Source organism: Aythya fuligula, chromosome 6 (assembly GCF_009819795.1).
Source record: "Aythya fuligula isolate bAytFul2 chromosome 6, bAytFul2.pri, whole genome shotgun sequence".
Taxonomy (NCBI): domain Eukaryota; kingdom Metazoa; phylum Chordata; class Aves; order Anseriformes; family Anatidae; genus Aythya; species Aythya fuligula.
Window position 1 is genome coordinate 17,387,554 of NC_045564.1, and position 12,430 is coordinate 17,399,983.

A 12,430-nucleotide genomic window follows, 5' to 3' on the forward strand; every position below is an offset into this window, starting at 1 on the left:
GGTCGGGGATGGGTCTTGCCGCAGGGACCCTGCACCCTGCCCAGAGCTGTAAATGTAGCCCAGGGATGCTTTTATTTGGAAATAGAAGCCTTGCAGAGCTGGCTGTCAAGTTCTGAGCTCTGGAGTTTTAAAGGCAAGGCTCTAGCCTTAGCCAGGCTCCTCTGCTTCTGCAAATGTAGCAGATTTTGCAGAGTGCCACAGTTCTGTCTCTAATCAGTCTTTCTGCTTTGTTAGGGTTTCTAACCTCCAACTCTGAAACTCAAGTCTGCTGTATAACTAAGAATGTGATTTAAAACCAATTTAGTAAAATCCAACTGCAGACATTTTGATTTCAGCCTAATCCTGCTTTATAGTGGCTCATCTCATACAGATCAGGAGTTGTTTTAAGCTAAATAAAATGGCTTGTAAATAATATGTTCGACCTTCCGCACAGTGGTTAGTGCTAGGTATTTGAAAGTGAATTCAAAAATAAACTGATACACTTTTCCAAATAAATAAAGCCCACTGCTGTTCCTCGTGTACCAGGAGCAAGCCCAGCCAGCCAGGACCGACAGAAGAGGGGGAGAGCATGAGAGGAGAGGGGGGTTCAGAGCAGGCCCCTTGCACCAGCTTCTGTTAGGAAAGCCAGGGCAAGAATGCTTCTTTCTCAAACAAATTAAAAAGGAAATCTGCAAAAGGAGGAAAGGGAATAAAGAGTACAGACTAAACAAAAGGAAATAAATATGGCTTGGAATGAGAGAGAAGGAAACCAAAAGAAGAAAATAGTAAAAAATGGAACCAGATGGGGACAAATTCTGTGCTCAGGAAAAAAACTGCTCTTTTACTGAGGTTGGGAAGGAAGGGGAATGGGTGTATGTGTGTGGACATGTTTGTAACACCTATGGAAGAAATGTTCTTTTTTTTTTTTTTTTTTTTTTTGGGGGGGTGGGGGGTGTTTTTGCTTGCTTGCTTTTTGTTTTTTAATGGTTTCTTTTGGTTTCTTTTCCATGGGAAGTATTAGTGTAAAACTTTGTAAGTCTGAGATAGCTTCAAAGTTAGATGAAATCCACTTTAAATTTGCCTTAATTCTGCAAATAGAAAAACAGAATGCACACAGTGCCACTTAAACCTCCAGCCAGTGATGCTCCCCAAAAGTTGCCACACCGTGTTGCCCTTTAGGCTTTGTGTCCCCAGTGCACGTGGATCCACGGTACTGCATTGTCCTGCTCTGCAGGGGAAAATGTGAGTTAAAATCTGTAACGCCAGCTAATGCAAACCTGAACTGTACAGGCAGCTTCAGAGAGTTTATTACAGGATCCCCTTGTGGGTTTCATTTCACCACACAGTGCAGGCACAGGTTTTGTACCAGTGAGGAATTGGAGTCTGCAGACTTTGATCTCTCAATGTAAGTAAACCCATAAAATGCTGAATGGGCACCGTTCTTGCATTTTCCTTTAAGTTGACAGGATTGTTAAAGGCATGTTGTTGTTTTTTATTGTCAAATACCTCAAATGGATAAAAGTGCCTTTTGCTGAGACATCATTTGCAGCACATCTCTCTCATGTCCTGCTGCCCATTCTCTCCCCCTCCTCCTTCTCACTCAAAGGCAAGTTCTGCAAATCATTTCTGTAATTAGCTGCTAAAAGTATCTAGAGGCTGAAGGAGGTTGTTTTTACTTTTGTTTACTTGATTTGTTTCAGCTTTTGTATGCATTTTTCTCTAGCCTAACTATCAAAATCTCTACTTGTCAGGAAACCATGGCTCTTTTAAGAGGAACAGTAGACAACTATTCAGCCTTCCTACTGTATCCATCCACATATGTTTTTAGGCTTTTCTGCTTTCATTCCACCATTTCTACTGGTCTTTTCGATGTGCTGCTGAAGTCAGGGCTATTATCTCAAATTTGTTTGAAAACAAATTGGGTGTTTTGGCCTCAGCAAATGATACTAGGAGAACAAAGAGTGTATTTGCCTTTTGTTTTCTTCTTTAGATGGAGACAGCTTCCTCTTTACACACGGCCAGTTTCTCACGCAGAATTTCTACTTAAGCAAGGAAGTGTCCAGCAGTTACATACCTAGGCTCCCTGGTCCCCACCATTTCAGTTTTGCAATTAACAGTGGTGTCTTTTTCTTCCTTGCAGGAATGTATGTCCTCGGAAATGTTATTGTGTCTAATTAACTTCAGCAAGTGCATTCTGGAGTGAATTTGCCAGGCCTCGTGTTCTGCCCGAGCGTCTCTCCAGCTGCTGAGGAGGTACAGAGTCCTTGGGGTCTGCACAGGGGGACAATGGGAGTGGGGAGGCGTTACTGCGTGCGCAGCAGCATGGGAAACCAGTGAACAGCATGTATAATCTCCCAGCTATAAAAGGCCTATAACAGTTGGAAGGCACAGGACCATCTCATAAATACTATTAAAGGTGTCTTTATTTGCAATATGGTGATTGTGGAAAAAAACTTTTTTTTTTTTTTTTTTTCACAAAAATAATTCTTTTCCATGTAGGATTAATAGCAATGCTGGTTTACTGCCGTGATCTGACATGGCAACACCTTTCTTTTCCTAATGTCAGATGTAACTGTCTTAGGTTGCACTTGCTTCAGAAACCACAGCCTGGAGAAATCTGGGTGCCAGGCTTGGGAGATGAGTGAGGGAAGAGTTAGCCTCATGACTTGACAAACTTAGTTTGTGGCTCCACACACAACTTGAACCAAGCATGCAGGATGAGAATTGGTGCAAAACCTCCTAATACTAGTTATTCCATGCAAATGAAATTACAGCAAAGGAGGTTTAGATTGGGTACTTGGAAAAACTTCACTAGCTGTAAGGCTAGAGAAGTACTAGAATAGATTATTGAGGGATATGCAGAATTTCTTTCACTTGAGATTTTTGAGAAAACATAAATACCTGACAGGAATGTTATAAAGATCATCAGTGGTACCTCAGAGGAAGGAGAAGGGTAGATGCCCTCCTCCAGCCTGTCATTTCGTATTTCAGTCTCATTGTTGGCAGTAACTTTAAATTTCTCTGGTTATTGATGAAATCTGGTTAGTAATTTTAAAGGCAACAAACAGTTTCATATTTATGGTACAGAGAGAGCAGGTACGTGTTGCTCCTGAGTTTCTTGAAAATTTTGCTTTTCTCATTTGAGCATCACCAGATAAAGTTCATTATGCTGTGTACTGTGACAGCGCTATCAAGAGCAGCTGGTGAGGTAAACACCAGGTCTACTCATGGTGTGAAAGGGAGACCTGAAAAGCTAGGCTGTGCTGATCTCTTGGGTGAATAGTTGTGGGAAGACAGCAGACAGCTCATTTTTATCATGGATCTCAGGACTCTGGTACTAATGGCAAAGTTTATATTCACATCAGCTGTGCAAATCCAACTTGATCTGTGTTGAACAGAATTTCCTAATAGCAAGTTTTGATGGGTCAGGGCTCACCTGAAACAGCATTTGGCTGCAGGTTTGGCTTGTGCAATGGGCACATTGACAGATACAGAAGAAAGCAGTGATCCCTGCAATATCACTTGTTTGAGGACTACAGGTAATCAGGACCGAAGCTGAAGAGAGAGTGTTGACTTCATGAGAGTAATAATGTCTTATGACCTGATAAAACTAACACACAGCTTCCTTTCAGCTGTGGATTTGATCCAGATATTATTTTTTTTTTTCTGTTTCTTATGTCTCAGTTCTGAAAAAACACTCTTTTTATCTGGAAGTTTATGGCCTCAAACTTGAAGTGGTTCTTAACTCTACATTTAATTACTAATTCTGGTTTTGGAAACAGATGGTAAAAGTCATGTTTCAGTCTGTCATATGCTAAATGTAGTCTCCAAACTTACTTAAAGTAAACCCAATTTAGTTCTGCCCTGTGTAAGCCAGCCAAACCGTTCAGTCAGGTTGAACAAGGTTTCAGCCATGTTTTAAAGGATTCAGCAGATGTGATGCTAACTTTAGCTAGGGTTTAACAACTGGGACAGCCACTCTTATTACAAAGAAATTAAAAGGGAAATTGGCTGCCAGCCTCAAATACCTGTTGTGTCAGGGCAGCTGCACTGAGCAGACCAGCCTGAAGTTTTCTCCTCTGAGCTTTTGGTAGTTTGGCATTAGTGAGGATGAATTTGAACAGTCATGTGGAGTAAGAGGACGTGTTAATGAAGTATGCTCTGAAGAGGAAACAGAAGTGATAAATGATGGTATGTGGCTGCTCTTGGGTATGTGGGCATGTTTTTTTTCATGGGGGAGGTGTGTCATACATAATGGTTTAGATCAAACAGCACCAAACTACTACTACTTATGCAAAAAGTTGTATTCTCAATACCAGCAGGTGCTTGGCTAGATCTACTCTTGCAAGGAGGCAAATTGCCTCCAAAATCCCAGGGCTCCTGGTGTGTCCTGCCCAGGCTGTGGAACAGGCAGGTTCAGGGCTGCCTGCTGGGAAGGAGGTGAGGTGCTGGCCTTGTACCTGGGGGTACCTGGTCCCGGGGAGGGCAGGCGAAATCTTACCTCGGCCCTCTGGCAGAGCCACCTGCCCGGCACATCCACCAGAGCAGGGAGGGACCTGCACCAACAGCCAGATACAGCCCGACGTGTGAAGGGAGCGCAGCGCCCTGAGGCCCAGCACGAGGATTCACCCTGACCGCACTCGCTGCGTCAGAGCGCCTGGCTATCGGAGGTGATGGAAAACGGCTGGAGTATAAATATGTAAAATACAACACAGACAGTGGGTTAAGATTGCGTTCTTTTGACTGTCAGTGACTTGGGCAGAGGCTCTCCTTAACTCATGTGGGCTCTGGCAGCGTCACAAATGGAGCGTGGTGCTGAGCTCTGGCCCACGGGGATGCTGCAGCAGGTTACGCGGCTGCGCTGCCCTCCTTCCCAGGAGGGTGCTGTAGAGCACGCCTCCTCTTAGTCTAGGGGAGGATTGGCTAGTGCTTGCCGTTAATCCATGAAAGACGTTGTCCTGCCTTTATTTTTTGGCAGAACCCATTAATAATCATTCTTTCCAGCTTCTCTTCTTCACTCACTAGCTCAGTGTTTGCCATCTGCAGCTGTAAAAAGTTGTTTCCAAAGTGAAATAAATTGAAGCAAAGACTTCTGTAATCGGAGATGTGGAGGAGAGCAGAAGGGTGTGTTTTACTTTGTTGTCCTTGGTTGCTTTTGGTTTGATTTGTGCCTTGCTTTAAACTAGTCCCCTTTATGGGACTTTGAGGTCCCCTGCTTGTGTCCTCCCAGCACTAGCTCCAGGGGCACCAACGCAGCCCATGTCCCTGCTGGTACCAGGCAGCGATGGATCCGGGCAGTCAGCAGTGCCAGATCAGTGCAGGAGTGGAGCAATGAAAGCATGAGCCTCTACAAATAGGAGTTAGATGCTTAAGTTTAAAAATGTATCTTTGGATATCAAAGTTAGTGATTGCCATTGTAGTTTTTCAGGACTTTTGTTATTGAAATGATGTTTAAATTAAAACAATCAGTTCATCAAAACCATTTTTCTTCCTGAGATCAAAGGTGAATTCAGCACGTTTTAAATTTCAAAATTAGAAAGCTTTGAAATTTCCTTTTTTTTAAAAAACAAAACAAAACATTTTAAATACCTACAGCAAATGTAGGCTCTGCTGAAATTTTCACTCCTAAGGAAAAAAAAATATATAATTTCAGTTCCATTAAATAGAAATTATTTTTGATCATTATTTAAAAAATAAAAATCCTGATAGAGATCTCTGCATGTCTCAAAGTTTGAAAGGATATAAAATTAGCTTCCTACTTGCCTCTTTTTTTGAAAATACATTGTTGAATACTGTACTATACCAACAAACACAAATAGAGGTTTTAATGCCTCTCCAAGTAAAATAGGAAATCCAAATTCAGAGTCTGAGTTAGTCTTTCATGTAACATTAGAATTACTCTGAGTTAAAAGAACCACAGAATGATACAAAACAGAACGTGTACCTTGTCATCTATTAGATAATTGCTAAAATAAGTGGAGAAGCATATGTTATAAATAAAATCTTCAGAAACTATCTTTAATTATGGGGCTTTTAACTGGACAAGGAAAACATCAGGTTAAGTATAGACAGCCTAACTGTGCGCCATTGCTGTGGGTGTTTACACTGGCATCATCCACTGCAGATGTGTCCTGTGAGTACCCAGGTGCATATGTGCAAATTTCGTAATCCCAATGTCAAGGCTGAGTGTTCAGTTAGAATGCCAGGTGTAAACACCAAACATGCTGTTTCAGTGTTATCACACCTCACGGGGTTTTATTGCATACAGTCAAGTCCTGCTACAAGACTAGGCCGAGCTCCAAGATGTGTGTAAAAATGGCTTTTCAAAGTTATTTTGAGTTAGTTTTGTTAAAGCTGTACTCCAGTAAGTGAATTAAAATGTAGTTGTAGTCGGTCAATAGTCTGATCTCCACGTAGCCTATGGTGGTATAAATAAGAAGAATTACTAGTATTGCCTGGATTTATACTCTTTGCATTTGGCAGCTTATTTATACAGTAATTGAAACATCTCTTAGCTGTACCTTCCTTTTCCAAGTAACTCTTGACATTTTTTCTTGCCAGAAGGCAGCATTGGAAATACTTAACAGAAAAATTCATCCTTGTATTACTCAGGATGTTTTCCAGATCGCACCAAATGGAAACTGTTGGTGAGAGGAGCAGTACATGAGCACTGCGGGTGACTTGCACACATGCAGACTCAGATGCTGAAGGCTAATGTCTATCCTATTATGCATGGAGAGGTATTCAGTGTACTGTGGGTTAGATTTTTACTGCTTCACACAGAGCCAAACTAAAGGCGAAAAGAGGAGGCAGAATTTCAGGTCTGCCCTTCCACCAGTTCTTTCCTGAATGGGAGTCTGAAATAGCAGCCCAGGGCTTCAGGATGCTTGCCAGGCGATCTCCATAAACACCAATCTCCCGTTCCACCTACCTCATGTGGTTTCAATTCACAAGGCTGATCTGGAGCTCATCTCCCAGCTGGCCAGGCAGTGAGGGTGTCTCCAGGCCTTTGCTCCTCCACCCAGCCCTCAGGTTGGCCCCTGGTCGGGGGTGACCTTCTACAGGGCGGTCACCAAACCACTAATTCTCTCTGGAGCTGCTCGTCCCAATAAGCCAGTATGGAGCAGGAGATCCTCTGCTTGCTTTCTGTATGTATCTCTACTGGGTACCCCTTCATTTTGTCCAGTAACCAGTCTTGGAGGCAGAGAAGTGCTGGCTAGCTCAGAGCAAGGCATGTCATGGGTTCAGTATCAAAAGGGGAAAAGAGTTCTCCAGCTGCCCTGCTGCTCTATTCCTAGAGCAGCTCTCATAATTTACCATGCTTATTCACATTACTACTCGTGGACTGTATCTTCCTCAGGTGTAAGTCTCTGTAGGTTTGGAGTGAAACCATTGCAGTTCATATCAGTTAAGTAAAGCTGATACATCTTTTACTCACATAAAAAAAAAAAACCACAAACAAAAAAAAAAACTTTAAAATCAAGCTTTTCTCACTGTAATAATGAAGGCAATTGATTTACACAGTGAACATGGGTATACTATAAAATCTATGTTGTTGGCTTTTGCTTTTTTTTAGTAGAGAAAAAGATGGCCTGATTTGGAAGAATTTTTATCTGATATAAAGAACCAAACGATGCAGAGATAATGGCAACCTTACATGTACTTTACTTAGTAGTTATCTGGTCTGTTAGTTTTGTACAAGCCATGTGAATTTTTTTTTTGACTTTTCTTATTGTATAATATTTTAGTAGCAACAATGTATTGCTGCTTCTATCCACTTCTCTGGAATGAGTTCTTGTTGGATTCCAGCCAAGCAAATAATCTGATGGTGCAGGAATGTAACATTTTGGACTTATTTTTAAATGGATTAGAATGAGACATCATTTGCCAGTACTGACAGAATATTAGGTGAGCATGTAAATTCACACCTGAAATGGTGTGTTCTCTGTCGCTCCTTTGCTTTTCTTTGGTGTTTTTAAATGCGTCAATTTCAACCCAAAACTTGTAGGGTAGGACAGTGAAAGTTCAAATGTCTCTCTTTTCCTTAGTGCACCTTGGACTTGGTTTTATTTTGGTGGTTGTTATTGTTTTTATTGCTTTGGACACAGTTTTTAAAGTTCTGTAGACCCTTCTGGAAAGATGGTCACCTTTTGGCCCCAGTATCCACCTACTTTGGGGTGAGCTAAGGCTGGCTCCAGCATGCAGAAGAGGTGACAGGGGAACTGCTTGCTAAAACGGACCCTGTTTATTTCAGATTATTTTTTGCCTTCGCTTTACTCTCCCTTTTATTATTTCCATCCTGATTTTAAGGTCCTATCCACAGATGTTTTTTTGTGTTGCTGAAAACCTTTTAAAGTAATTATTGAAACCATAGCAGCCCATCTGACTTAATACAAAGTACACAGCAGGCCAAACCTCAGAGGGCAGAGGCCCTTTTCCAAACCAGCAAGAACGGATGCTGAGAGCTGCTTTGATGGCTTGTGCAAATGGACACTTGGTCATCCAGCTCCCTGCACGTGCAGATACCTGGTGTACCCAGCCCAGCTTCACAATGCTTCAGGGTTTGGGGGCTTGCTACTACCAATTGTAGTAAATACTTAAAACCCTTACGTATTCAAAGTAATGGTATATATTTAATATATATTCATTTATACCTTAATAACCTGAAAAAAATGTATCCATTATTGCCTTGCTTTGTTTGCAAACTTTCATTAATCCCCTTGGGAATTAGAAAATAGTAACTGTTAGTAACAGCCCAGCAGAGTCTACGAAGAGCTCGGCTTTCCATAGTTGTAGTATTGAAATAAGCATTTAAATGGCAGATCAAATGCTTTTTGCATCAGACATCAGGAAAGATGTGCAAACATGGGATATAACTCATACGCAGAATGAGTCTGCATTTAGTATTTAGTCAGTCTGTAAAGTCTGGTGCGACTTTCCTTTCAGTTTGTGGTCTGTGAGTGGAGCCCGGAGGGAAAGTTACGGGGGGTTTTTGGTAGGTCTTGGTCTGTTGAGGCAGATGACAGTACATCTCGAAGCTCGCTCTCCCCAGGCTGATGAAGCAGGATGCCAGCAGTGCTGAACTCAAGCGATGGCATTTCTGTGCAAGTTGTGGCTGTGGTCCTTGCCCCACCAGCCTTATGTGTCCACAAGACGGTGTTGTGGGAGCCAGCACGAACCTGGATTGCTGACTGCAACATTCCTCAAATGCATTACTTATGTGCACATGTGATTCACAGCCTCACAAATGATCTCTTTCATGACTAACCCCAAGCTACACTGCACGGCTGTGCACAACAGAGAAAGTCAAGACACTTCTTGGGATGTGCTCTTCTTAATCTTTAGGTGTGTTCATCCCAATCAGCTCAAGCACTCTCAGCAGTCATAAGGTGCCGTGGGTCTCATCCAGCCCCCTCTGAAAGTTGGCCCGAGCCGTTCCACTTACTGTAACGAGAGTAAAATCAGACTCTCCAGCTCCACCCATCTTAAATGAGGTTTGGAGTCTCAGCACTTCGCAGCTTCACATTCATCCAAAATTAACTCTCTGGATGGAAAATATTTTTTTTCTTTTTAATTAAAATCTCTACCAGACCCGGTCACCTGTTTCTCGCAAAACTGATTTATGGGGGTTGCTGCACTGAGCAGAGGCTTTTATTGACGGTAATCTGGCGCTGAGGCGGTGTTCGTTTTTCTGCACTGTCTGTGGCTGAGCGGGCTGCCTTATGCTATGCAGATCTGGGGCTCTGCTTTGTTTTGTTTTTCCCACACTCCGGACAGATCAGTCTTTGATTGCTCCTCTAATGACAGGTATTTGAATTACCTTCTAATTCATGTCGACACCTGGGCTGTAAAAACTCTAATGCACTCTTGCTTGTGTGCTTGTCCTTCCCTGCTGACTGCCCCGGCCGCTCAGATTTTTGTTTGGGCTTTTGATGTGAAATCTGAACTAATCTCTGAACACTGTCGTTTTTCAATGTCCTTATAGGAGCACTGCAATATTTACAAGAGAGAGGGATTGGAAAACAGAGTTTTAAATTGATTCCATATGTCTGGCCCTGATGTGCCTCAGATATTTCCCCTTTAGAGGTAGTCACCATTTTAATATCGTTTTATAGATGCTGGCTGTAGCAGAGCAGTCACAGTTCACTGCAGGTTTAGTAAGGCTCAGCTGGTTGCGATGAAGAAAACACTTTAAAAAGCCTATTGGAAAACTAAAGCCAATTGAATTCTAGACTTAGACCTATGGAGAAGTAAGGTAATCTGACAGCGTGAGATCCTTGTTCCTTTTCCATGTGCCTTAACTGCAGTAAGATCCTTCCTTTCCCCTGCGGCTGCCTGTCCTCCTCCTGCTCAGAGCAATGGCAGCCTTGGGAGTGGAGCTACGCAGGTCACCGTGCTGCAACTGCCATGCCCTGGGCATGGGATGGGGTGTTTTGAGGTGTCCGAGGGCTGCCACTACACCTGCACATCCAGCCAGCCGCCTTCCAGCCCAGCCTCAGGATCAGCAGGGAGAGAAGCCCCTCTGCTTGTAGTCACCACTGCTGAGGGGATCTGTGGCACACTGGTGGGTAATCGTGGCCAGCAGAAGTCCCCCAGCAACATCCCAGGGCTCTCTCACCAAGCTGGGTTCCTGTGACTTCTTTCCATGCTGGCTCAGAGTTGCAACAGCTCAGCTGTCCAAGAAAACATTCAGACTAATTCCTAATTCCTGACACTTTTTGGCCTGTTTTACCACAAAACAGTGGAAAAGGGAAAACAAGTTCTCCAGGCTTCTGTCAATTTGATTCAAATGGAAGAATTTCTTTCATGCTCCACAAAGTAAACAACTGGTCAGACCTGCAGCGTCCTAAAAAATAGAGAGAGAGAGCTCGATATGCTATATACGCTCAGATGGAAAAGCAGAGAAGCCAATGTGAGAGGAAGGTACTTTCCCACGTCGGAAAGCTGAGCAGCACTGCCTGGTGAGGACATGCCCAAATCTGGTGCTGGCAGAAGTCCTGTTCCTCAGGTGGATTGCCATGCTTTCTTCTGATTCAGGGCTGAGTGAAGCTGGAGGCAATTCTGGGAAAATCTTAATTTCTGAATCAGGTTGTCCACCCCACCAACAGCTCTTCAAGTCTGAGGCTGCTAAAGCTTTTGAGAGAAAGCTGTGGAGCACAGTGTGTGCTGCTGAACTGCTCTGTGGGACGGAGCGGTCACCTCCATAGGAATGAGGCATTGGAAAAAGCAGTCCCATCGGAGAGAAGCTCTTAAACTTTCTTACAGGAACCGTGTTTTGTGACCAGAAAATCCCCATGAGGAAGGACAGGTGAGGGAATATGTTGGAGAGAGATGTCAGATCCTTGGTCCCCTGGGTATGTTGTGCCAAAGTGGAGAAGCTGTCCCTATAGCCCCTCAGCAGCACCAAAACAAGGGGCCCTTTGTTCAAGGCTGTGCTGAGGCTTGCCTTGAGCCTGGGTGAATCCTGCATTTGCTGTGTTGGGCAGCGTCCCGAGGATAATACAGTCTTCTGCATTGTTTCAAACATTTGGGATGACCAAAAGCTGCTTTGGATGGTAGGTGGTTGAACACTGCAGACAACTGTGCTCTGGACAGCTGAAGTAAGAGCTCAGGCACCAGCAGCTCAGTCCTTAGCCATCACTTTTGCCCAGAACAGAAGCTTTCTGCTGTTAGCTTTTCTTTTTGGGGGTCTGAAGGGAAAGGCTTCCCTTTTGGCAGGGAGTGAGCAGCAGGAGGCTGTAGGGTTGCAGGTGGTGTCCCACTGGGACACATCCCATAGTTGGGGATGTGCTCACTTTATTTGGCTTGATCTCCTGCTGGGGATGGCACATGGGCACGTGTGCTTGCTGGAGGTTAGCCCTGAGGGTTCCTCCAAGCACAGGCGGCTTTGCTGAGGTCCTGCTTCGCAGGCAGGGTCCCCTCATTGGGGTGGAAACCGACCCTCAGAATCCCAGCAGGCAGAAGTATTTCTGTAAGCACTGCCTGAAGGAAGTTAGAGCGGCATGGATGGGGTGGAAGCAATTTCTGTTTTCAGAGATGTGCTGTCTGCTATAGTGTATTCACCGAAATTGTCAGCTTTACTCAAGCCAACATCCAAATGCTCAAAATGACCAAAAGCTCTGTTTTTTCTTCCAAGCACCGGCTACAGCGGTGACTGGGGCCATCCTCCACAGTTAGCCACTGCCAGTGATCTTCCACATATCTTGAAAAATATGTCACTGAGAAGGAAAAAACTTCTTAAAATACTTGGATTAAAACAGCATTCTGACACCACAGTGGCCTAGTTCTTAGCTGTAATTTTCCATGGATACAGCACCGCTGGATTTCTGCAGTATAACTCTGGTTGCCTCTGACAGAGGAGGCTTGCTGGACCCAGCTTGCTGTGGGCCACGAGCGCACGGGGCTGCTCCTGCCCTTGGCATCCTGCGGTTGTGTGCTGGCATTTCACTTG

At 43.9% G+C, this 12,430-nt stretch overlaps 1 protein-coding gene across 3 annotated transcripts in view; it reads left to right on the forward strand.

The window, feature by feature from the left end:
* Positions 1 to 12,430, forward strand: part of WIPF1 (WAS/WASL interacting protein family member 1) — a 51,264-nt gene that overhangs the window by 18,826 nt on the left and 20,008 nt on the right. For all 3 annotated transcript variants that reach the window (XM_032190217.1, XM_032190219.1, XM_032190220.1), the window contains exon 2: positions 2,120 to 2,232. The gene's annotated coding sequence lies outside the window, so the exon portion shown is untranslated. The remainder of the gene's footprint in view (positions 1 to 2,119; positions 2,233 to 12,430) is intronic.